This window comes from Bubalus kerabau, chromosome 21 (assembly GCF_029407905.1).
Source record: "Bubalus kerabau isolate K-KA32 ecotype Philippines breed swamp buffalo chromosome 21, PCC_UOA_SB_1v2, whole genome shotgun sequence".
Classification (NCBI taxonomy): Eukaryota; Metazoa; Chordata; class Mammalia; order Artiodactyla; family Bovidae; genus Bubalus; species Bubalus kerabau.
The window spans coordinates 19,935,870-19,963,305 of NC_073644.1; the positions used below are offsets into that span (position 1 = coordinate 19,935,870).

At 37.7% G+C, this 27,436-nt stretch overlaps 1 long non-coding RNA gene across 1 annotated transcript in view; it reads left to right on the top strand.

Moving 5' to 3' along the window:
* The first annotated feature begins 23,470 nt into the window (after positions 1–23,470).
* The window catches only part of LOC129636023 (uncharacterized), a 39,596-nt gene continuing 35,630 nt past the window's right edge, over positions 23,471–27,436 (top strand). The window contains exons 1-2 of the long non-coding RNA XR_008706598.1: positions 23,471–23,552; positions 24,315–24,516. This is a non-coding gene — a long non-coding RNA (uncharacterized LOC129636023). The remainder of the gene's footprint in view (positions 23,553–24,314; positions 24,517–27,436) is intronic.

A 27,436-nucleotide genomic window follows, 5' to 3' on the forward strand; every position in this document is an offset into this window, starting at 1 on the left:
CTAGCATCTTTTATTGTTTAAGAGATTAAAGCCAACTGCAAGTCAGCTCCCAGCCCAGAATAGCAAAAAAAAAAAAAAAAAAGTCACCAGACAGTAAGCATTCAGTATACTCAACACAGGTTACTAAAATAGAGTATAGATAAATGTCACCCTCTAGTTCTACTGTGCTTATAACTTTCACAACAGTTGCACAGATATTGACTCATTTGATTCTCACCATAATCCACATGTTAGATCAGGATTATCATGGAGTTGTCCAGGGGAGAAAAATAAAAAAAGCAAAAGTATATCTGAGAGATTTAGCTCCTGCCCATGGTTATATAGAAAATTATAGGAAATGTCAGGACAAGATTCCAGTTTTACTAAAACCAAGTTCTCAGAGTTTTCTCTTACTATGCATAGCCATAGATTCTATTACCTACTATTACTACAGTGAATAAATTTTTTTCATGTGTTTAGTTTTCAATTCTTATTCCTAAAGGCCTTAATAAAGATTCTAAAGAATCTCTTTCTGGAAGTGTAACACAGCAGTAATGAGGAAAAATGATATAGTATCCTAAGCATGCTGCTGCTAAGTCACTTCAGTCGTGTCCGACTGTGTGCGACCCCATAGACGGCAGCCCACCAGGCTCCTCCGTCCCTGGGAGTCTCCAGGCAAGAACACTGGAGTGGGTTGCCATTTCCTTCTCCAATGCATGAAAGTGAAAAGTGAAAGGGAAGTCACTCAGTTGTGTCTTACTCCTCAACCCCATGGACTGCAGCCCACCAGGCTCCCTCATCCATGGGATTTTCCAGGCAGGAGTACTGGAGTGGGTTGCCATTGCCTTCTCTGATCCTAAGCATACCTATGTTCTAAAGGTAGGGATTTAAAAGATGTCCTACAAGTGTGTCAGAATTCCACTCCAAATCCAGAGCACATTTATCAGTTAAGTATAGCTGATTACTTACCTTCTTTTCTTTCATCTCTCCCTCCTCTCTCACTTTTGCTGTCTCTTTTGGAGACTGGTGTTACATGAGGGAAGCTCTGCATAAGATTAAGAAACCCAAATGAATTAAGAAACCAGACAAGGTGCTCAGGGCTGGTGCACTGGGATGACTCTGAGACATGGGATGGGGAGGGAATTGGGAGGGGGGTTCAAGATGGAGAACACATGTACACCCATGGCTGATTCATGTCAATGTATGACAAAACCACTACAATATTGTGAAGTAATTCACCTCCAATTAAAATAAATAAAATAATAAAAATAAAAAAAGAAATCAGTAGGTCTTGCCAATGAACTTTCAGTGCAATTCTGTGTTAAATAAACAACCTCACCTGATAAAAGAACATTTTGGGGTGCACGTGTATGTTTTGTCAACTTAGACTATATCTACAAATTCTTAAAGGTATAAATTCATCCAATCATCTGATTGCTTTTCTGCTGATCCAATGCAATCATTAAGTTGGTTTTCGTCACAAAAATAGTTTTGGAAATTGTCTAAATACAATGCTGATAAAGCTCAAGATTCATTCTCTTTTCCTTAATTCTTCAAATTCCCACAAGTGTTTATTAAGCATCTACTTCTAATTTCCTGGGTTAGAAAGAGGAGGGATATGATCATGGTTTTCAAAAAGTTTAGAGAGTCAGGAGAAGGCACATATATTTTAAAAAGTATATGCAACAAATTGCTACAGATACACTCATAAAAATTTATAGGAGAATGAGTTCTACCCATGGAAATGGTCCACATGCCCACTGTGGGCATATTAAGAAAAGTCACATATTAGATGAAATAATGTATTTAAGACCCATAATTAAGAAAGGGTCCAACAGGACACAGGGTACATTTATCCAGGGATGAATTAAAGGTAAAAAAAAAAAAAGGTTTGTTTAGTTAATCTTTCCAATGAAGAAAACGCTACTAGAATTTTGACACAAGCTAGATGGTTGATGTTGTAGAGTGCTTCCCTCTGTATATACAATCTGCTGAATTTAGACAGCTGATACCTTCTCACCTTCCCTTCATTTGGGGTTGGGGGACATATCTAGTATAATCACAATAATACAATATCATTGAAATGGAAAGATGGCTTATGACCGTGGCTTATACAGGAGGAATTCAGTCCACAATTCTACCTGTTTAGCTAAAATGTTATTTGCAGGTATACTACAAAGTTCAATCTAGGCCAAATCAAATGATGCCCACTAGAAAAGTCTATTATGATTAGTATGATCCTTAGGGAAGCAATCTATTTGTTCATTACAAGAAGGAAATACTGAGTATTTTCCAGAAAATAAGGCGACAGGCATTATGTCTTCAGGGAGGACTGGTAAGTGCTTAGAGCAGGGCATGAAGCAGACACACAATCTAGATTCCTTGAAGCTGGAATCAGAGGCCAGTCTCCAGACCCGGGGAACCTGTAGGAACAAGATCAGATCTAGGGAACCGGAGACTCAGTTAGGAACCCATATGTGCTGGTTCTGTCCAAGTGGCACCTCACATAATCTTTGCAGGTGACTGTAGGAGGCAGATGTGCACTCCATTTTGCAGATGATGAAACCGTGTCTCCAGAAAGCTAAAAAGAGAAACAACAGTTACTGTATCAGCAGCAAAGCTCATGGTGCTGGGTCATTACATTTTAGCACAAAGCCCAAAGCTTTCAAAATACCCTGTGACACAAAACTGAAGCCTGTGGAGCTGTGTTTCTGCCTTAAAGATGTGTTTCTGTGCACAAAGCATGTGTGTGTGTGTGTGTGTGTGTGTGTGTACACATGCGCACACTCACCCGCATACCTCTTCCAGAGGGGAATAAAAGTTGGAAGGGGGATGAAGATGGTCAGGTTATTACATTACCCTTTAAGATTTTAAAACGTGGCATTTATGACAATCATATTGTGATCTATCTACTAAAACATAAAAACATGGAGGCCTAATCTCCCCTGGTTTAGGATGCAATTCTGTCTCTGGAATATCAAGCAACAGTATGGAATGCAAAGACCGCCTTTGACTGAGGACAGTCTGGGAAACAATTTTCCACTGCACCGTTAGCATATCTGCAATCAAAGTCTGTGTGTATCTGTGATTTTTTTGAATCCTTTCACTTCTTTCTTCTTCTTTTTCCTCATTGTGTCCCTATTTTCCCCGCCTCCTCCCGATCCCCGCAAACACTTTCTCTCCCCGATGGAGATGGGAACCAAAAGGAAATTGATGCAGTGGCGGGTTTAATATGACATTTGAAAAGTGACTTTTTGATTTTCAATTAACCTTGCACAAAGAGGAAATATTGAAATTCGCCCCTTTGTTCTTGGCTGGATCTGCAGACAGGCTGGTTGGTACCAAGAGCTGATACGGGTTTGGGGTGGGGCAGCGGAGAAGACAGGAGAGGGAGAGAGAACCTGGCACCTCCGAAGCCCTCCTTCTGTTTGCACAGAATGAGACAGGACTAGCCTGTGGTAATTACTCTCAGAAGGAGGAAACAGGTAGGGGAGAAAACGCTCTCGTCATTTGTTTGACTTAATTGTATGCTTTTATGAGCCGTCTGGCTGGAAGGATTAAAGTTACTTTTAATAACACTTCCTTTCAGAAAGAATTTGATTTGAAGTCTCCCAGCAGGGCCTCCCCGGCAACAGCAGGACCCCTTCCCCAATCTGTGCGCCCCTCCTCCTTTCCCCTCTAGTCAGTCCTCTCCCCTTGGCGTCTTTGAAAGCCCTATTGTTCTGTTTGGAGAAGAAAGAGACTCTTACATGGTGATATGATGCGTAAAGTTAACTCCGTAAATCTCCTCTCCAGATTTTCTGTACAATCGTCTCCGAAGGCGGTATTCGCCCCCCTCCCCTTTGGAAGAGGAAACCTTGACAATTACACATGGGAATAAAGTAGCTGGACGCTGTGACCTCCTTGGACAGCCGCGTGGGGACAGCGGACAGGCTGCCGAAACACACACTCCAATCATTATTAAGGCGCAGTGTTTTTGCCTACCGACCCTTTGCATCTGCCTTCCGTCTCCTCTCCGGTCCTGTCCTTGTAGGTGTCTGCCCTTCTCTCCCAGCCTTTTTCTCTGGCTATCCTTCTTCCCTTTCGATGTTTTTTAATCTACGTTCCCTCTGGTTCGCCGGCTTCCCCTACCCCGACACACTGGGCGGGAGGCATGGGTCCCTGGAGGCGCGGAGTGCGCCCTGGCCAGGCTGCGCATCAGGTCCCGCGCTTGCACGCGTCGAGACTGCATCTCATCCCTAGATGGCAGCAGGATTCTGAAGCTGGTGCAGCCCACGGCAGCCCTTCTGGTCTGTGTTGCTGAACAGATTGCCAGGGGATACAGCGGCTAAATAGCTCGGCGCCTCCCTGGAGTGCAGGTCAAGCAGAGGAGCAAGCCGGACAGACGCATCTGGCAGGGCCTCTGAGGTCGGATGCTACAGCTCTGAACACCCCATCCTCCCGGCACACAGATGTGCTAGTGTGTTAAATTAAAAAAAAAAGAAAGAAAAAGGGAGTTTAGCCACTTGGAGACTGTATCTTGTTAAAGACCAGTGATTCTGGACGGTGACAAAAGTCTCAAGGCCTGAATACACAGAGGACACACACTCATCCAAGCCATGAGGAAGCACTTGTCTTCATCCTGGGGACCAAGCTGCCTAGGCAGGAAGGCAGCAGGATGTGAAGACGGAGACTTCAGCCAGGCTGGAGTCCTGTGCAGCTTGGGAGAAGCTCTTTCTGTCCCTGAGCCTGTTACCTCATCTATAAAACTGAAGCTATTAGAGCTTTTAGCTCTGTGTACATACAAAAAATTGTCAGGATTATCAAAAGGAACAAAGGAAGGGAAAATTCACTTTGGCAGGAATGGTCTCTTTGCTGCAGCATTCGGCCCAGAACAGAAATTCTCCTTCAGAGGATACATCCCAATGGTGCTACAGTATTATTGTGATCAGCTTGAAATTGCTTATTTGAAAACGAAGGGCAGAGGTGGTTGTACAATTTAAAAACCAGAGACTTTTACCTCTAAGCTTCGATTATCTACACCCCGGCCCCATTGTTGACTTTGTCATCACCTGGAAATTCTGTATGTCAGCAATCCTTATCACTGGCTACAAGCAGAAGCCCAGTAGCTATGTCACTGGTGGGTCCCAGAATTCAGTGAGAAAGGTAGAGGCTGCCCTGCTGAGTGTCGTTTTGGAAGATATTACTGTTAACACGGCATACAACACACCATGTGAGTCAGGAAATAGGCTCACCAAATCTGACTCAGAGAGAAAAAAACATATGCAAAGTTTTTTTTTGTTGTTGTTGTTTTTAATCTCCCATAGTATAATGCATTCTTATGTTTGCTATGAGTTCTGTCTTTTTCTAGTACCATGGCAACCTTTGTAACAAAAGGGCAGGAAGATAGAGGTTTCTGACACATTCTCTTTATTTTGTCTGGGGTCTTGTTTCCTCTGCCCCTCCCAATCCACAACTTCTACAAATATACCTCTCCCAACCTCCCCTTCCAGGAATTAGGTAATATGTGTAAAACCTTCACTAACCTTGGTTATTTACACCAAATAGAGAATAGCTTCACAGTCTACAACTCTGCTTACCAGGACTTTTATGGGCTCCAAAGCAAAGCGGTTTCAATATGATGTTGAAGTAGGAAGGTGGGGAACAACAAAGATGTTGAATACAATTCTAGCCATTGCCAGTTTTCCTTCCTTTAAAGATCCTGCCAGGTCACAGGACAGGAGGCAGAGTCAAAGAATTTCTGTTGTGTTTGCTCCTGTTCTGTTTGAATAGTAAACCTATTCCGTGTTATTACTAGACTCTTGTAGCAACAGCTGCAGCAACATTGTAAGATCTGTAATTCCAACAATCTCATGCTACAATATGCATCTGTCACATAACCTCATCCTTATAGCTTCCTAAGAGTCATTCTTGTTGGGCCAGTTCTTCAGCCTCATAAAGTCCTCCCCTTCAGAGATCTCCCTCTCTAAGCTTGAAATCAGCTTCCCACTGTCTATTCTTCCACCCAGCTTTTTCCGTAAAAATTGCCAAATTGAACCCCAGGATTGATCCCTGAGTCTTTCTTTTTCAGACCCTCCACCTTCTCTTCTGGACAAAGCCTAACACTGAGGACTTCTCATGGACAGATGGGAAAAAAAGATTAATACTACATGGGTATTCTCTCCTTTCAGCCAGAGAAGGAGAAAACATTGTTGAGAAAAGGAGACATTGTTGATGAAAAGGATTCAGCTTTTCTTATTGTTGTCACCTTATGGCAAAAAGCGAAGAAGAATTAAAGAGCCTCTTGATGAAGCTTAAAGAAGAGAGTGAAAAAGTTGGCTTAAAGCTCAACATTCAGAAAACTAAGACCATGGCACCTGGTCCCATCACTTCATGGCAAAAAGATGGGGAAACAATGGAAACAGTGAGAAACTTTATTTTCTTGGGCTCCAAAATCACTGCAGATGGTGACTGCAGCCATGAAATTAAAAGACGCTTGCTGCTTGGAAGAAAAGCTATGCTAGACCTAGACAACATATTAAAAAGCAGAGACATTATTTTGCCAACAAAGGGTTCATTTAGTAAAAGTTATGGTTTTTCCAGTAGTCATGTATGGATGTGAGAGTTGGACTATAAAGAAAGCTGAGCACCGAAGAGTTGATGCTTTTAAACTGTGGTGTTGGAGAAGACTTTTGAGAGTCCCTTGGACTGCAAGGAGATCTAACCAGTCCATCCTAGACAAAATCAGTTCTGAATATTCATTGAAAGGACTGATGCTGAAGCTGAAACTTCAATACTTTGGCCACCTGATGAGAAGAACTAACTTATCTGAAAAGACCCTGATGCTGGGAAAGATTGAAGGTGGGAGGAGAAGGGACGACAGAGGATGAGATGTTTGGATGACATCACTGACTTGATGGACGTGAGTTTGAGGAAGCTTTGGGTGTTGTGAGGGACTGGGAAGCCTGGCATGCTGCAGTCCATGGGGTGGCAAAGAGTTGGACACGACTGAATGACTGAACTGAACTGACTGAAGTCATAGCACCCAATCTTAGATAAACCCTTTATGCTGCCTAATAGTTCATTTATTCCTGGTTATTCTTTTAGCCTTTTTTTTTTTTAAATTGGTATAGTTTATTTTCAATATTGTGCTAGTTTCAGCTCTACAGCAAAGTAATTCAGTTATACAAATGTGCATGTTTATGTATATATGTGTGTGTGTGTGCATGTATTTTTTCAGATTCTTTTCCCTTATAGGTACACTTGGTTATTTATTAATCACTGATTGTTTTATTTATTTGTCTTTACTTAATGCTTTCCTAGTGTCTCTAGTGAGTATGTCAAAACTTTGGCCTTCTACTCAAGGATTTTACCACCAAGTACCCTACCCTTCCTTATATTAGATGAGCCTCTCCCAAATCTCACAGTATGGAACTCAAAATCCTGCTCCCAATATAAATGGTAATCTACCTGTGATCTCTCTTTAACTCTGATCTCAAGGGAGAGAGGCCCTTTATCTGAAGTAAGGACCCCACACAGAATTTCTCTTACACTCATCTTCACTTATTTCCTAGATCCATCTCTCTTTCTCTTCTGTCTTTCTCTCTTCCTCCTCCTTCTCAGTCTTTTACTACAACTACTGAGTCCAAAAATTTTCTTTTTCTTTTCTCTTCATGTTTCATTCTCATACATGCATCATACTGCCATACTCTTTACATGCCTGGTTTTAATGAACTGTTTGTAGGGACACACACACACACACACACACACACACTCCCCAGTTCTCTGCTCAACCAAGCCTGTTTGCCTTTGTTCTTGGACCTTTCTGTGCTACAGAATAGCTTTCTTTCACTTTTATTTTCTCTTTCTCTTGCTAATCCTTTTAGATTCAGGCTTTGGGACCCCAACTTATGAAGCAAACTTTGTTCACTATCTAAACAAGCTAAGTCTTTTTTCTTTATTTTGCTCTACCAGAGAACATAAATCTTTATCATAGAAGTTACACACTAACTTTTTTCTTACTTTTTGTGAAATTTCTGATTAACACGCTGGGATATAAGCTTCTCGAGGGCACAACTTCAAGTGTCTTATCCATCTTTAATTGTTTAGTGCCAAACGTGAGAGCAGGCACATATTGTGAAACTTAGTTTTAGATATACCAGTCATATTGCCTTCTGTATCTGTTTTAAGAAAAATTTTTGCTCACATTAGTGCTGCAGAACAGAGCACCCTTGAAATTTTATTCTGTATCATCTGACCCCTCTCCTCATTTTAGCTGTCTGCACTGTGCTGAATGTTAGTGCAAAAGACAGTTGGTATAGCTTATGAGAGGTCTATGAGATCATCCGGTAGAGAAAGTTATTCCAAAACAAGTATGATACATTCCATGAGTCATTTCACATTTGAAGTAGATACTATAGAGAGAGGGAAGAAGTAGTAGCAGAAGCAGAAACTTTAAAGTCAGGAGACAGTTGGAGGGTAGGAGACAAGAATAGCTGTAGTGGTCCCTCAGTGAGCTGAGTTTTTAAAACAGAAATAGTAAACAGATACTTGATCTGATTTAAAATAATAATTTATCTCAAGTTATCATAAGAAGTATCAAAGTTTGGACTAGAACATGGTTCTCTTTATATTAAGACAAATGTGCTTTCTGGTCCAACTTGTCTGTTTTGCTCCTCCTTGTATGTAGTCTGAAGACACAAAGATAGGAGTCTCATGGTTTATTAGTCCATTTTTGGTCCAAATGATCAAAAGTTGATTTTAAGTTAAAGAGTTATTCATTGAGGATGTAAATGATCACAATTGATTGACATTTATTGTAAGTCAGACAATCGCAATATCATTATCATCCCTATGCACATTTATGAGACATGATTCAAAGGGTTTTACATGTATAAGATACCTGTAACCTTCCTAACAATTCTGTGAGGTGATTGAATTACAGAGGTTATGTAAATTGATTAAATCACATAACCAAGAAGTCCACTGGAGGTACATATAGGCACATGTATCATGTCATTTAATTTTCACATCAATTTTTAAAAAGTTGTTGCTGCTGATGCTGCTAAAAGTCACTTCAGTCGTGTCCGACTCTGTGCGACCCCATGGACTGCAGCCTACAAGGCTCCCCCGTCCCTGGGATTCTCCAGGCAAGAACACTGGAGTGGGTTGCCATTTCCTCCTCCAAGGCATGAAAGTGAAAAGTGAAAGTGAAGTTGCTCAGTCGTGTCAGACTCTTAGCGACCCCATGGACTGCAGCCTATGAGGCTCCTCCATCCATGGGATTTTCCAGGCAACAAGACTGGAGTGGGGTGCCATTGCCTTGTAATTCCTAATTTTATAAATGAGGAGCACAAGGGATTGGTTGTGTAATATTTCATGGCAGCAGCTAATAAGACCCTGTTCTGGCTGACATCAAAGCCATGACTGCTCTTTTACTCCAAACTGTATAATTTCTCTGTTTTTCAAGCTGAACACTGCCGAAAGAGTAGGCTGTTACTGTGTGTAGGCTATAACCAGTGTGACTGGTTAATTATCTTCATATAGGACTGATGTTGAAGCTGAAACTCCAATACTTTGGCCACCTGATATGAAGAACTGACTCATTGGAAAAGACCCTGATGTTGGGAAAGATTGAAGGTGGGAGAAGGGGATGACAGAGGATGAGATGGTTGGATGGCATCACCAACTCCATGGACATGTGTTTGGGTAAACTCTGGGAGTTGATGATGGGCAGGGAGGCCTGGCGTGCTGCAGTCCATGGAGTCGCAAAGAGTCGAATATGACTAAGTGACTGAACTAAACTGAATTGAGGTTGTTTTTATTACCACATAAATGTTTCAGGTGTTCCTTAGGAGAATAATCATGATTTTTAAAAAAATCAGAAAAATCCTGTAGCTCCCAGTATAATGTGGACCTTCAGCATCACTTGAAATAGGGAATTCTGCCTTTAGAATCTTCCTGTGACTCCTTTAGTTGTACTTTGTCATTCCTACTTCTTAAAGTTCCCAAAGTTGTCCAATTTTTTTTTTTTTTTTGCTTAGACAATACAGGTATTCTTTTAGTAATATTTTTGCATCAGTTACCTCTTAAATCCAAAATTAAAAAGGGCTTTTTGAGAAGAAAGTAAAATCATAGTGTCTCTTCCTATTTGAAGGAGTCAAGACAAAGAATCCCAAAGCCTAAATACAGTGGTCAGAGAAGAATCCTTGGCATGTCCCTTCATAGTACAGTAAATATAAGGCACCACTCAGATCTTTTAAGAGAATGTTGCTGAGTAATAGTTTTTGTTTTGCTGAGAAGCTTAGGAAATTTGACTTTCTATTGGTAGAGGGAAAGGAGTGGATTAATTTGAATCATAAGCCAGTGGTTTCTGGAAATAAAGAGCTGGCTGATCCTTTTCTCCACCTAGTGACACAGAAAGTCAAACTGATCTCCCAAAATAAAATTACTGCGAGGAAAGAAAGCCTAGGTGGATGACTGAACCCCAGGACAAGAGACTAAAATTCTTGAGATCTGATTTTCCTGCTGGGACTCCATAACCAAACATGAAATGATATGGTAAGAGGAAAGGAAGGGGAAATAAAGAAAGAAGGAAGGAAGTTAGAGAGAGAGAAAGGAAGAAACTTCCACAGAGTGGGCAAGACCTTGGCTACAAGAGCATCCTGTGAACAATGAGAAACATTTCACTAAATTAGGATGTTTGTTTTTACAGAGTAATATCTGGAGAGCAAAAACCAAAGAAAAACAAAACCACAAACAAAGCAACTCATCTGTTCCCCCCTGGCCATTTGGAAGAGAGCTGAAATGCTGAGTCTGATAAATTCTCACATCCTTAAGAAATTCCAGAGTTCAGAGTGCAAGTGATTGCCAAAAAATACTTGTCCTTAAGGAGACTGAGGAGGGTTGTTTGAGTAAGTGAAGATAATAAAATATTGAAGAGTGTACTTGCTCTGAATGTGTAGATTTTGATCATGTATTGAAATTATGGGGATCTCTTGATGACTCAAATATCCTTATATCCAAATGGATGAGAAAAAGGAGTTGTTGGGAAAAGGACTTGTGGACAGAGGATATCAAATCCCATCACAGAGAAAATCAGTCCACTGCTCATTTCCAAAGCCCTGTGGTGTCTGTTGGACATGAATTTGAACAAATTCCAGGAGATAGTGAAGGACAGAGGTGGGCTGCAGTCTATGGGATCGCAAAGAGTCCGACACAACTTAGCGACTGAATACAACAATGGTGTCTGTATTAATTACTGCCTTTGAACCACATACTGGTCAATCAGCAGCACTGAGTATTTATCAGTGTTTATTCTCATGATCATTTGAAAAATACTTGTTTTTCTATTTGAAAAGGTTACATCTTACAATGGCTGAGAAAAATGTTTTTAGGTTCTTTATCTACAAATGGTGTTGATTATATCTGACTCAGACTCTTCCACTGAACCCTTAGGTAAGCTTTGTATTTTAAAATCAAATATTTTTAAATTAATCTATTTTTTCCTCCATGAAACTTGCCCCAAATTTAATATTTCATCAGTCTTGAAACATTTTCCTCTTCTTACTTCTTTAACACTTGCTATCTGCAATATTCATTCATCTTACTCCTTTTTTTTTTTTAATATTTTGTCTTACCCTATGGTTTGATTGCATACACAGGGAATCTTATATTCTCAAGACAATGTAAAGTTCTTTGAAAAGTCTACCTAGTGCAGTGTTTGTCAAATTTTGTTTAAAAAATCACTATGATTCTATAGGGAACTTAGACCATTCTATAAGAAAAAAGTAAAGAGGTATGCTTTTTTAAAGATTTTGACAAGCTCTATTAGAAAATTGGTTATTACCTTAATAGTACTTATGAATTCAAAAATTTAACCTTCCTTTCCCCTGGAAACAAAGAAAAAATAATAACCACTAACTAAAAAAGAAAATGAAGCTCACCTTAAAATAATTTTTGGCTTAAAATTAGTTTTATTAAAATTTTGCTTTTTCTTTATTTGTTTAAAAATTGGAGAAAACTTACTTTACAATGTTGTGTTGATTTCTGCCACACAACAATACAACTCAGTTATAATTTAAAGACTTTTCTCTTTAAGAGTAGTTTAGATTCAATAAAATAGAGAGGAAGTACAGAGATTTTCTGTATATACTTTGTCAGCACACATGTACAGCCTCAGCATTATCAACATCCCCCACAAGAGTGAAACATTTGTTACATTTAATGAACCTAAACTTTCACATCATTATCACCCAAAGTCCATATTTTGCATTGTGGTTCACTCTTGGTTTTGTATTTTCTACGAGTTTGGATAAAGATATAATGACTTGTATCCATCATTATGCCACCATAAAGAGTACTTTTACTAAATTAAGAATCTTTCACTAAAAATCCTCTGCTCTCTATTTATTCTTCCTCCCCATCCCCATAAGCCCCTGGCAACCATTGATCTTTTTTATTGTCTCCATAGTTTTGCTTTTCCCAGAATGTCAGGTATTTAGAATCACAGTTTGCAACCTTACAGATTGGATTCTTTTGCTTTAATAATATGCATTTAAGCTTCCCCATGTTTCTTCATGGCTTACAATAGCTCATTTGCTTTTAGCAGTGAATAATATTCCATTGTGTCAATATACCACAATTCATTTATGAAGTATATCGTGATATCTTCCAAGTTCTGGCGATTATGAATTGGTACTCTAAACATCCCTATGCAGGCTTTTGTATGAACAATATGAAGGACTGAGATTGCTGGATTATATGGCAAGTGGATGTTTAGTTTTGTAAGAAACTGGCAAACTGTTCTCCAAAGTGCTATACCATTTGGTAGTTCCAGCAGCAGTGAATAAGAGTCCTTTTTGTTCTACATCCCCTCCAGCATTTGATACTGTCAATGCTCCACATTTTGACTATTCTAATAAATGTGTAGTGGTGTCTTCCTGTTGTTTAATTTGCATTTTCCTGACAGTATATGACTTGGGCCATCTTTTCACCTATTTTCCTTTTAAATATGTTCTTTGGTGAGGTATCTGTTAAAGTCTTTAGCCTACTTTTTAATCAAGTCATTTGTTTCCTTACTGAGTTTTTAAGTGTTCTATGTATATTTTGAATAATAATTCTTTATCAGGTATGTGTTTTGCAAATGTTTTCTCCAAGTCTGTGTTTCCTGCTCTCATTCTGTTGACATTGATTTTCAAAGAGTACTAAAATTTTTAATTTTAATGAAATCCAGCTAATTATCTCTTTCATGGCTCATGCTTTTGGTATTATACCTGCAAAGGCATTGACACACCCCAAATCATCTAGGTTTTCTCATATGTTATCTTATAGGAATTTTAAACTTTTATATTCTACCTTTAGGTCTGTGATCCATTTTGAATTAATTTTTGTGAAGAGTGCAAGATCTGTGTTTTGACTCCTTTTTTCTTGCAGATGTTTAGCTGTTAGAGCACCAGCTGTTGAGAACACTCACTTTGCCCCATTGTTCTTTTGCTTCTTTTTTTTTTTTTTTTTTTTTTTTTAATTTTATTTTTATTTTTATTTTTATTTTTTTTTTTAGCAGTGTAAACAGGTTTATTTTTTTTTGTGTGTGTGTGTGTGTGTATGTTTCAATTTATTTTTTTATTTTTTTTTTTAATTTTATTTTATTTTTAAACTTTACATAACTGTATTAGATTTGCCAAATATCAAAATGAATCTGCCACAGGTATACATGTGTTCCCCATCCTGAACCCTCCTCCCTCCTCCCTCCCCATTCCATCCTTCTGGGTCGTCCCAGTGCACCAGCCCCAAGCATCCAGTATCGTGCATCGAACCTTTTGCTTCTTTTTTAAAGATCATTTGACTCTATATATTTATATAGGCTGATTTCTGTAGGCTCTTTATTCCATGCCATTAGTCTATTTAGCTTTTCATTTACGATACTGCCTTGAGTACTATAGCTTTACAATACCTCTCTTAAGTCTGGTGGAGTCAGTCCTTCAACTTTATTCTTCTCCATTAATATTGTATTGGCTCTTCTGAGTCTTCTGTCTCTTCATGTAAACTTTAGAATTTGTTTGTTGATATCCATATGATAACTTGCTTCAACTTTAATTGGAACTGCTTTGAATCTATAGACCAAGATTTTATTAGGATTTTGTGGTTTTACTCATATAGATCTTGCACATGTTTTATTGGATGTATAACTATTTCTTTTCCGGATGCTAATATGATTGGTATTATGTATTTGATTTCACATTCCATCTGTTCATTACTAGTTTATATGAAAGATTGATTCTTGTACATTAACTTTGTGGCCTACAAACTTGGTACAATCTATTATTATTTTGAACATACTGTTTGTCAGTTCTTTCAAATTTTCTATAGATATCATCCCTGAACAGAAATAATTTTATTTTTTCCTTTCTAATCTGTATATTTTTATTTCTTTTTCTTGTCTTATTTCACTAACTAAAATTTCCAGTATGATGTTGAAAAGGAGTTGTAAGAGGGAAATTCTTGCCCTAAATTTGATCTTAGTTGCATATTTTTGAGTTCCTCACCATTTAATATAATATTAGCTGTAGATTTTGTAATTATGTGCTTTATAAACCTGAACAAATCCTCAGTGACTTTTTAGCAATGCAAATAAAAATAAATTTTGTTGTTTTTGTTGTGTTGGTCACTAAGTTGTGTCCAATTCTTTGCAACCCCAATTGTCATTGAGATTTATTTAGTGTGTAAGATGAAGAAATTGGGGCTTGAGTGAAGATGGTTAAACAACCATATCTAAAAAGTGTCCATCCATTAATCAATATCAATCTGGAGAGATGTCATTTTGTTGGGATATGGAGTTTTACATGTTGTCACTTTCTGTCAATATTCTTATGAGTATGTTAACTAACTAAAGATTGCTTATTGAAACTGTAGTTGTATATAACTATGAAGAAATATATATTTATTTCAAGTAAGCACATCCGTGTTGACTCTCAGGTTTGTTAGGTACCTTGTCAGATATTTTGCTGGCTATGAAGATGAGGTATGATCATTAACCTTGATGCTAATATATTTCTTAGAAGATAAAGAAATGTATGTGAGGCAAAACGTGCCAGGTTGTGAAGTGTCCTTTTTCTTGCCTCCACATTTGCCATTTTCTCTTTCTTACCACCCCAGAGATATTGGATTCCACCTCTTTTTTTTCAAAATTGCCAAGCATTTTCCCACCTCAAAAGTTTTGGACCAGATATTTTGTTTCCTCAAAGTACTCATTATACTCATCCAAGCCCTTAGTGCATACCAGCCCTACCAAAACACACTCAAGTGACCACATGTTCACATACATGCTTTAGATCTATTCTAGACATTTTCTAGAGCTTACAGAAAATACCACGTCATTTATTTCTACTATTTACTATCCTAATACCCTGCCCTTTGTCTTCATAGAATTTATCATTATACCTGATATTTTTTAACACATGTACTTGTATATATTTATTTTATGTATGGCTTCTGTACGATCAAAGAAAGCAGAAAATAAGCTTGTTTTGTTTTTCACATCATGACCAATAATGAGGCCAGATCTCTGTAGAGGACACATTTGCTATATGAATGTATTTATAAAAATTATAATATCTACTCTCTGGCTGAAGAAAGATGATGTTTGTATCAAAGTGTAACATTGAGCTGAAACTTGAAAGTTGTGTAGGGTTTTTATAGACCAAATATTGAGGAAACTAATAGTCCTACTATGCTTTGTATTATCTAGCCCATGTTCAAGTATTTTATAGAGTTCTGACTGACACTTTCAAAAATGGACATTGATAAGGAGGAGTGTACAGAAAGAAGAGCAACCAGATAGTGGAGCACAAATATATCAGACATGACATTGTTGAAGTAACTGAATGCTTAGCCTGAAAAAGAGGGAGACATGTGATCACAGTTCTCTATCATTCTACCCATATAGGAGAGAGATTAAAATCATTTTTTGAAACCTCAGACAGAGTTTAAAATAAGGCCAATGGGTAGAAATTACTGGGAGGCAGAATTGGGTTCAATATGTTAAGATTTCTCCGAAGATTATAGTGAGTAAAATACAAAAAAAAGTATTCTACTGTTATGTTTTGGAATCCTTGAACTAAGGATTCTTATGGGGACTATATGACCTTCTGCCTAAAAGTTATAAACAGAAGAACTGAACTGCGTGAAAGATACAAACAGGTGACTTCTAACCCTTATTGATTCAGCGTGGCAGAGTGGGATTTATGCCTTGCTTTGTTTTCTCACTTATAAAATAAACATAATGATAATAATAGTAATAATAGCAACACTAGTAATGATAATCCTATGAATTGCTGAGAGAACTGACTGATAAAAAATGTTTTATAAAGCACTGTTATGTATAACAAGGGATGCAGAGAAGGAACAGCAACAATGCTAACTGACATTTTTTGCTGTTGTTTAGTTGCACTGAGAAAGGACCTATAAACCCTTTCCAGTCACTCACACTTGCACAAGAAGAAATTGTGTATTTCACAAATAGTAATTGACCCATGATGTGGTGATTAAAAAATTAAACAGGAGTGGATGGAACTTGATTTTAGTGACAGTTTGTCGTTAGGTAATTATGACACTTAGCCTCATGGATTGTTTGTATAATTGGAAAATAAGAGTTATTTATTAATATTTTGTCTATTTTATTTCTGTTACCTATTTTAGGTTTGCTAGTCTGTTTTTCTCCTTAAAGCATGATTCTCTGATAGAAATGAATGTTTTAAATTTTAGAGTCATTTTAAATGTGAATCTAAAGAGCCAGAAAATGAATCCTAGGACTGGGGGATTGGTATGGGGACAAATTTATGCAAATGAAATACATAGATTAGTTTGGAGGGAGTAGAGTGCCTTAATAACAGAAATTATGAAACAAGGGAAGCAATCAGTTTTGAGAAAAATATCTTTCTCAGTGGGCAAAAGACAATAGGACTTCTTACAGATAAGGAGTTCTGTGGTTGTATGTAATTTGTATCTATTCTCTTGCCTAGTAGAAACTAAATATGAGCAGGGGAGTCCTCTCCTTCCTTAGCGTTTTAAATGAGCTTAAAATTTTCTTGCTGGAACATAGGTGGTGGTTGTGCGGGAACATGGAGGGGAGGTTCTTGTATTAGAGGATTCCTGAGAACATTAATAAAGTGCCAAAAAGATTTAATCCACAGGTCTTCTCACTGTGATTCTCCTCCAGGCTGGTTACTGAACCACAGATAAGTCATGGATCACAGGAAAAAAAAAAAAAAATGACTTGATATTTGAATAAAATGCATTAAACAAACAAGAAGAAAGAAAAGGGGAAGATCATTGATCATAGTTGAGCTATTTTGTGTGAGAAGCCATTTAGGAACTTTATCTTTAGAACATCCTTATGACTTAAGTATCACCTTATCATTTATAATAAGAGGAAATTGAAGTTCAGAGAGGTTAAAATTTGCCCCAAAGTCATGCCACTACTGAGGACCAGAGGTAAAATTTAAGCAAAGACTTGCTCATGATGCTCTTACCACATATTATTAAAATAAACTATTATTTCAATATTTTAACAACTATGCACAGTTGTAATATAAATTTCAACTGTTACAAAAGTAATCAACTAATTTTTGTTTCTGAATTAACAGAATATTAAAAAATTAATGCTTTGGAGTATAAAACCACTACCAAAGCATAGCTTATAGCCTAGTAGCAGAATGATCTAATTGCTAATCAAAGTACAAGACAGAAAAAATATATTCAGCAAATTCATATTTTTTTTATTTTCACTTCCTCCCCAACCTGGTTATTTGTATCAGAGGCAAGTTATAGTGTTATTATTGGCTATAAATCTTATGGCATTAAATCTGAAATGTATCTAAATAATCAAGTTTTAGTCCAAACTCCTGAATTTACAAGTTAAGAAGGTAATGCTCAGAGAAGATAAATACCTTGAACACAGTGACACCAGCCATTATAAAATCACACGAGAACTCTGAAAAGCATGTGGCAGACACTTTTCTAGGCACTGGCCCTACAATGGTGAATAATAAAGGCAATAGCACTGCTCAACTAGAAATTGTAGTTTACTGATGAGTGCAGGGAATTAACATGAAGGAATCTGAAAGTATATAAAAGAAATATGCCACATACAAATTAGGCGAAAAAACATTCCTGGCAGATAACACCTCATGCATAATGAGCCTTTAGGTGAGAGCAAATTGGCATGTCTCGAGAACAGAAAGAATGTTTTATGTCTTGAGTGTGTTGGTCTAAAGGAGACAGCAATTAAACAAGGTTAGAGGTGGACTAAAGCCAGATTACCTGAGTTTTCATAGGCCAGAGTCAGAAATTAATTTACATTTTATTCTCAATGCATCAAGACACTTTAAATGTTTTAAAGTAGAGAAAACATGACTCTGTTTACAATATATCCAGACTATGTGGGGTATTGTGTGAGAGAATGGACAGACTGGAGCAGGAAGGCAATACAGGAGGCTCTGTGACATCTAGGGGATGGATGATAGTGGATCAGTAGGTAGGAACAGCAGAAACAGGAGTGAAGAAACCTGGGCAGGTCTCATATAGAATTTGATAGCAGAGTCAACAAGTCCTGCTTGTGAATTTTATGCCTAAAGAGAAGGAAAGGGAAGAAGAAACAAGGATTATGTTTTGGGGGGCGGGGGTGCTGTGGGGATTGAACGTAATAGTAGGGTTGGTTTGGTGTTGGGATAGTTAGCTAGTGGAGATGAGACAGACAAATAGGAGGAGTATCAGGGATGGGGAAGATATTGAGCTCTGTTTTGAAGATGGTAAATTTGAGATGCATATTAGAAATCCCTTAGAGAGATTCTCCTGGTGATGGGGGAAGAGGTCAAGGCTAGAGATACAGTTTGGGAGTCATTATCATATAGATGAATTTGAGGCCATTGGGAGTAGATGAGATTACCTATGGAGAGGAGATAAAGATCCCAGGAATGAGCCCTAAGGACTTCAAAATTTTGAGAGTAGCATTTTTCTTTAAATATATGTCTTTCTATTTAACTAGTAGATTTAATTTCAGAAGTTTTCTCTTTTAGAGTAGTTAAGTCAAAGCAAAGCAATTATTTTCCCTTGAAATCTTCCCTAATTACCATGCCCCCAAAGGCCAAATATATAAGCTATAAGTAAGTTTAATAAAGGAATATAAGAATACACACTGTTATACAATTTGTTTGATTGTTGCTTTGAACTTGATAGCATTTCTATCTTTGGATATCACCTGTCATTCAGCCTTTGCTAATAATAGATTGTGATTGTGCATGCTATAATATCGTTCCAAACTCAGAAGGAGGCATTATGTTCTATGAACTGTACACTCATGAGTTTAAATGCTGTCAAAAGTACAGCTAGGGAGTACCTTTGTCACTCAGCAATTGCAGTTCAGTATTACTCAAATCTTCTTTAAGCTTCTCATTGAAGAGTACGATGAAGCCATTTCCATCCTAACTCCCAGTTCCGAAGCACAGGGTTATTATACTGTATCAATTCCAAGGCCTGCCAGCTGCAGGTTTGAAATAGCTGCGCTCAGTGAAACCTAACTTTTAAATCCCCTGAAAGAGAGTTCAAACCTTTATTGTCCTAAAATAGACCAAGGCAGTATGGCTCAGTAAGGGGTCTTCAGAATTACCATCTTCAGTGTTCTGTGTAGGAAATAAAAGTCCTAGAGAACTTTTCATGAGCAGGCTTTTGGCCTGAGGCTCTTGAATAACATCTTTTCAGTTCCTCTCTGTCTGTATACGTCAGGATTCACGATCACTTATCACCTTTACAGGAAGAAGGGACTACTTCTTTCATGAAGTGGCCGGCCTGTTTTATGTGATGAGATATATAAAGTGATTGAATCACAGATGTGGTTTATGATTGCTGGTAAAGGGACTGGTTGCTAATTTTTTAATTATCTAAAACACTGCATAAATAATAAACATTCCCATGATTGCACAGGAGAGGCTGTGAGAGTGGAAAACCAAGCTGTATCAATTTCTAGCCAGATTTGTGGCCCTCATGCCCCTCATCCTCCCACGCTCAGCCAGCTCCCCTTTCTGACTTTTCACAAATCCACACACTTGTCTTACTTCTGGCTTTTCTTCTGTTCAACCCCAAAGCTTCATTCTGACCCTAACAGGATTTACTAAAATCACCTTCCTGGATTATAAATTTGGTTCTGAGTAAATGGAAGAAACTTTCCAGCCCCCTCAGAATTCCCTCCAGATTGGCTTCCTGTTCTAGTTTTTAATACCTGCATGCTTTCCATTATCTTCCCTGCCTTTATTCTCAACCTGCTTTGAGACTGACTTCTACTATCTGAGGACATTTTTGCTATCACCTGGCTCCTCGGGTCTGGAATATCCCTGAAGCTTTTCAAACTCAGTGACATCCACTTCCTTCATCTTTAGCTTCCATACTATACCTGGATTCTTTGAATTAACTTAGTTTCATGGTTCTCCTATCTCCTGAAGGTAAACCCAGTTTTATGTCTGACTCCAGAAAGTCAAAGTCCTACAGAGAGGAGAATAATTATCTTCATGTCCTTTGGAACATTCACCTCAATTCACTTTGAATGAAAATGAAAAGGTCCATGACAGTATTTCTCTAAAGAACAAATACTAATGCCATGCCTGGTTTTCTATTACATTCAGTAAAATAATTATCTAAATGGATGTTTTCATTTTACTATTCTTACCAGTTTCATATTTTTAAATATGATTTAGGTTTTTCCTTTGAGGATTAACTGGCTTAAAACAAGATATGTCTTAAGCATCTCATTTTTTAAAAATTCTTTTTACATTCTTTTCTTTTTGACCTTTCCAAAGTAGAGGTGATGGCTTCTAGTACTTTTTCCATATTGATATCTGACTTCCTGTGCCAGTTTTCAACGCCTTACAAGTAAAGAAGTTAATAAAGGAAAAAGAGGGAACTTTGATGCTGCCAACTCTTAAACAATTTAAGCTGTGACTTTACTAACCTTAAAGTAAATGAAGCCAGATCCAGTGGCTGCACGATCAAATGCTGTTACAGGATAATTTAGTCCAATTGAATATTACAGTAATGGGGGGAAAATGAATTCTGTGCACATTGAAATTTCTGCTTCTGCAGGAGAATTAAACTGCTGAATGCCCATGTTCCCTACTGAAAGTATCTCAAATATACCTTAGCCTGCTGTGTGAATGTGAAGGTCAAGTCTTTCTAGAATAGTTCTCCCAACTGGAACTACCCATTTTTCCCCTGTTCTTAAAAGTTTGTATTATCTGAATAGCTTTGAAGAACTAGTTTAATTTTACAAATGAACTATATTAGAATACATACCATTGTTTTCTTCATTTAGCTTTATGTTTCCAAGGATGCTACAGAATTTTCCATTTTACTGACATGCAACTAAAGTCCATGCAATGCTGACTTATTAAGCCAGTGAGAATCTATGTAAATAATTCTTAACTTTCCTTCTGTGTAGTGAATACTAAGTTTTATAATTTTATGGACATATCTTATGTCCAAAAAGCACATGTAGAAAATATGTGGGGGGAAAAAAAAAACTATTGAATGTTTATCTCATGATCAAGTAAACATATACACATTATTTACTACTCTTACAGATGCTGGACAAGAAACTATGAGCACAGAAGGTTATCTATCTTGAGGTAGCACATAAAATAGGAGAAAACTTTAAACATGATCACCATTCACTAAAGTACCAGAAAGTTCAGGCCACAGAAATTAAATTAAAAGGAAAATTTCGTATTCACAATTCACATGGTAGGGAGACAAGGGTGAGAAGGCTGGGAGGAGAGTGGGTAGGACTTGAGATAAGTCCAGAAGAATAATAGAACTAAAGTTTTTAAGGGAAAATCTGATAAAGGGGAAGAACAAATTATAGAGAATAATATTTAATCTAAGATTGAATTTTCTTAGTTCATTCACAGTCAGAGGGTTATTTTTTATATTTTGAGAAAAGAGAGAGAAAAATTCCAGATACCCCTCCAAAATTCACATCTTAGATAGTTATATAACCCAGGAAACAAAAGTCAACCAACACATTTGTTTCTAAATGATGTAATTCCTTCTGAACTGCACCCTTTATTTGTCCCTCAAAGCATTTCCATCAAAAATTGCTGAATTATTAGTATCTACATGTGTGCGTGTGTGCAAAATTGCTTCAGTCTTGTCCACCTCTTTGTGTTCCATGGACTGTAGCCCACCAGGCTCCTCTGTCCATGGGATTCTCTAGGCAAGAATACTGGAGTGGGTTGCTGTGCCCTCCTTCAGGGGATCTTTCCGACCCAGGGATAGAACCCATGTCTCTTACATTTCCTGCATTGGCAGGCAGGTTCTTTACCACTAGAGCCACAAAGACATTACTGGGAGACAGGTCCAAGACCTGTCAAAGGGCAACATTCATATGATAATTTCCCCTTGTTGATGGAGACTATGTTAATCAAACATTTGTATGAGACACAGTATGACCAAGAACTTCCTACCTTAGAATGTTAACTTCTGCTCCTTCCCAAATCCTAGAATTCATCCCTGATTTTGCACTGACTATTGTTTAGACTATGTCCTTTTCATCCATTCCTCCATCCATCCATTATTCTGTACAGTCTTTTACTGAGCACCCACTTTTTGCCTAACACCATGCTGCTACTGCTGCTGTTAAGTCGCTTCAGTCGTACTGGAGTGGGTTGCCATTGCCTTCTCCGAACACCATGCTAGGTTCATAAAAACATGTTAAAGAAGTATTCAAAAATGTCCTTCATCTTATAATGACTTCATCACATTATTAAAAAATACACCTTATTAAAATATTCATATCAAGTTCTCATTTTCCTTTTTTTTTTCCATTCTATTTTCAAGCACATGATGATGATTAATTTTTCTGGGTATAATTGCTCTAAAAGTTTTCTTAGTTTCATTCCATCTACTTATCACCTTGCTTACTTGCATCATAATTTAGGATTGCCTAATCTCTCATTTTTGTCTAGAAGTACCACTCTGTACACATTATTTAAGCAACAAAAATCTCTCCTTAAGGCCTTCACTTCCTGCTTCTGCTTTTTTTTTTTTTTTTTTTAATTTTTGTTTGCCTCTTTTCACTCTCTGGAGAAATATATACCCCAATCCATTTATAGTTAGATGCTTACAATTAAAATGCCACTGTCCTTGTTAAGTTGCTTTACTGATATCTTTCTCTGCCAAAGCCATGATAGCTGTAAATGAGATTCGAGTCTCATTTTCTTTACAGACCAAACAAAAATCAAAATTTATGTGCACAATTGGTGGCCAATTTTCTTACTTCTGCAAACAAGATGCAGTCACATGTCGGGAGACACGTTCCCTTGATGCCTGTCCACATGGTGACGATTTGCTGCCCTTCTCATCCCTTTTGTCCTCTGCAGTGCTCTACTGGCTCCCTTGACATCCTCATCATAATATAATCATCGTCATTGCCATTAGACGCAGATCTTCTGAGTTTAACTGAGAAATTCAATTTGTTCACGCACAGAAGCCTGTGACTATGTCACTTTCTGTATTAGCCGGGAAGGAGAAAAAGGAAGAGAAAAAGTGTAAGTTGAAAAGAAACACTAAATGAAGTGTTTATTTAAACGTATTCTAAAATATGTTTGTCTACTTGACCTAACTACTGACTTAAACGCAATAAGAAGGCATTTTAACACCATTAGTATTTGGATTTCTGCCAGAGAAAGCTTCTTGCTTTATATCCCCTTAGGCTGTACTGATGAAACTACCTAAAAAATGAGGTTTAATAGCACTTATTCATTTTAAATGCTTAAGCAACCAATAAAGTGTATCAGATGATGAAAAAAATAAGACTCTAGAGGTTAAAAGAAGTATTCCAGCAGGGACTTCCTTGCTAATATATAAAATGTGTTGTGTTTTCTCTTGGATTCATGGTGAGGACTCGTCTTCCACCAGGCAGTGGTTCTTGGCAAACACTGCTTTGTTCCAACAGCAGTGACGTTGCTGCATGCGTCAGGAAAAAAAAAAAAAAAAAGATATGTTTTTCCAGACCTTGCAGTCCAGTTACGACCACAGATCTGCCTGATGTTGGTGGTCTTGGTGGTGGATGGTGTTGCAGACATTAAAATTCTTTCTACCCAATAAAATCAAGCAGTCCAAATTTTAGAAGCAGACTGCTCAGGGACAAGACACTAAGTGCCGCTAAGTGTTTTGTTGAGAGCCAGTGTTTAAGTAAACATTACAAATTATAGTTGTCTAGTAAATAATGTGGACTGAAGCCCTTGAGAAATTTATTATTCATAATTTACATCATTTTGTCAGCTGAATCATGTAGCTTTTTTTCTCAGAGAAATTGGTGGAGGTATTGGTTTGAAAACTGGCAAGAACAGTGAGTGCTTTTTAAAGACGCAGACAAGGTCAGGGCTTAAGACTCTTCCAGAATGAATCTCTGTTGGAAAAGGCCATCTGGAGAAGCAGTGATTCTCACCACACCCTGCCCTGACAGTTGGTGTTTGGTCCACTCAGCTTCAGGATCATTGAAAGGATAAGGTGAGTTGAGGCCTTCTTTTATTGCATCTGCCCTGAGGACCTCAATAGGAAAGATTGCCCAGGGATTGAGGGTTAGTCACTTGTGTAGACTTTTTAATTGAAGTTACTTAGACGTAATCTTTAGTTGAAATTGTTTCTTTTCTGCCAGATCTCATGTATGTGTTTGTGTCCAAGTGCATGCGTGTATTTCTTTATGTAGTTAGGTGAAATAAAGTTTAACAAAGAATTTATTTTCAATTCTATCTGGAGAAATGAACAACTGAATCCAGTTCTTATTTCTTGCCCTGTATAATACCCTTTCTGTTTGAACTCTGGTTTCAACAGATAAGAAAGAGTATCTGGCTTCTGTTCATGAATGTGATCATCTATACAGTGAATATTCCTCGAGCTCCATTTATGAGACAGCAATGTGCTGGGTCCTGGAGAATGGGTGAAAATCCACGATTACAATGTGATAATGTACATACTTTGGCAAAAATGAGAATACAGTGTATCAGAAACATAATGAAAAAACACTTGTTTCAGCCTTTCAGTCAGGGATATGTTCCTGGAGGAAGCAACCCTTTTGTTGCACATCTTAAAGTAGGAAATATGTAAGTGAAGAAGAGGAGTAAACAGAAGGAAGGATGTGTTTAAAGTCACAGTGAAGAAGGAGAGATCATGCCAGGAAACTCCACTTTGTTGTAATCGCCCGGAGCCCAGCATTTGCATTGGGGTGAAGCAGAAAATGGGATATTAGAAAAGGTGAAAGATGCTGGCTTTGGTGGATGGAATAGATTTATCTGTGGCAGAAGAGACTAGAAAGCACTTTCTTAGATCTCTTTGTGGGTACAGGGAAATCAGTTTTAAGTTTTCTCATGTGTAAAATGAGGAAGCCAGACTCTACAATCACCAAATCCCTTTCCATCTTTAAGATTCTGTGATTCTATGAATTTTAGGTGTCTTGCAAAAAAAAATGAAAATATTCATGAACACATGAATCAATATTCTCTCCTGTAGTAAAAAAAACAATTTCATTATCCAAGATTGATATTTAGAAAATTGCTATGGTATTATACATGTGTCATGCACAATCACATTCTTTAACTGTTAAAATAGTATCTATTGTTAGCATAAAGAGAAAAAATAATTACAAATATTTATTGTTGTTTACAGTTTCATTGTTCAAGAAAATGTGAAAATCCCTCAACTTGTGCTTAAAGTTTCCTAGCAAACTAAACTATTAGTTGAAACAATCAATCTGTTGTTATTCAGTCGCTCAGTCATGTGTAGCTCTTGGAACCCTATGGACTGAAAAACACCAGTTTTACCTGTCCTTCACCTTCTCCCAGAGTTTGCTCAAACTCATGTCCATCGAGGTAGTGATGCCATCCAACCATCTCATCCTCTGTTATCACCTTCACCTCCTGCCTTCAATCTTTCCCAGCATCAGGGTCTTTTCCAATGACTTAACTGTTTGCATCAGGTGGCCAAAGGAGCTTCAGCCTCAACATCAGTCCTTTCAATGAATATTCACTGTTGATTTCCTTTAAGATTGATTGGTTTGATCTGGCTGACAAAGGGACTCTCAAGAGTCTTCTCAAGCACCACAGTTTGAAGGCATTGATTCATGGGTATTCAGTCTTTTTTATTGTCCAACTCTCACATGCATACATGACTACTGGAAAAACCTTAGCCTTGACTATATGGACCTTTGTAGGCAAAGTAATATCTCTACTTTTTACTGTACTGCCTAGGTTTGCTTTTCTCCAAGAAACAAGAGTTTTTTAATTTCATGGCTGCAGTCACTGTCCACAGTGATTTTGGAGCCCAAGAAAATGAACTCTGTCACTGTTTCCATTGTTTCCCCTCTATTTGCCAAGAAGTGATGTGACCAGATGGCATAAACTTAGTTCTCTGAATGTTGAGTTTAAAACCAGCATTTTCACTCTCTTCTTTCACATTCATCAAGAGGCTCTTTAGTACTTTTTTGCTTTCTGCCACAAGGGTAGTGTTATCTTCATGTCTGAAGTTATTGATATTTCGTCTGGCAATCTGGATTCCAACTTGTGCTTCATCCAGCCTGGTGTTTCACATGATGCATTCTGTATGTAAGTTAAATAAGCAGAGTGACAATATATAGCCTTGACGTACTCCTTTCCCCATTTTGAACCAGTCCATTGTTCCATGTGCAGTTCTAACTGTTGCTTCTTGACCTGCATACAGGTTTCTCAGGAGGCAGGTAAGGTGGTCTGGTATTCCCATCTCTTGAATAATTTCCTACTGTTTTTTTTTTTTTTCTTTTTCTTTTGTGACCCATACAGTCAAAGGCTTTAGAATAGTCAATGAAGAAGAAATAGATGCTTTTCCAGAATTCTCTAGCTTTTTCTATGATCCATCAAATGTTTGATCTCCGGTTCCTCTGTACTGTTGAAGCCTAGCTTGAAGGATTTTGAGCATTACTTTGCTAGCACGTGAAATGAGTACAATTGTGTGGCAGTTTGAACATTCTTTGACATCGCCTTTGTTTGGAAATAATATGAAAACTGACCTTTTGCAGTCTTGTGGCCACTGCTGAGTTTTCCAAATTTGCTGGCATATTGAGTGCAGCAGTTTCCCATTTTAGGATTTAAAATGCTCAGCTGGAATTCCATCACCTTCACTTGCTTTGTCCGTACTGATGGCCCACTTGATTTCATACTCTAGGATGTCTGGTTCTAGGTGAGTGATCACACCATCGTGGTTATCTGGGTCTTTTAAATCTTTTTTGTATAGTTCTTCTGGGTATCCATGCCACCTTTTCTTATCATCTTCTACTTCTGTTAGGCCCATACTGTTCCTGTCTTTTACTGTACCTATCTTTGCATAAAATGTTTCCTTGGTATCTCAAATTTTCTTGAAGAGATCTCTAGTCTTTCCCATACTATTGTTTTCCTCTTTT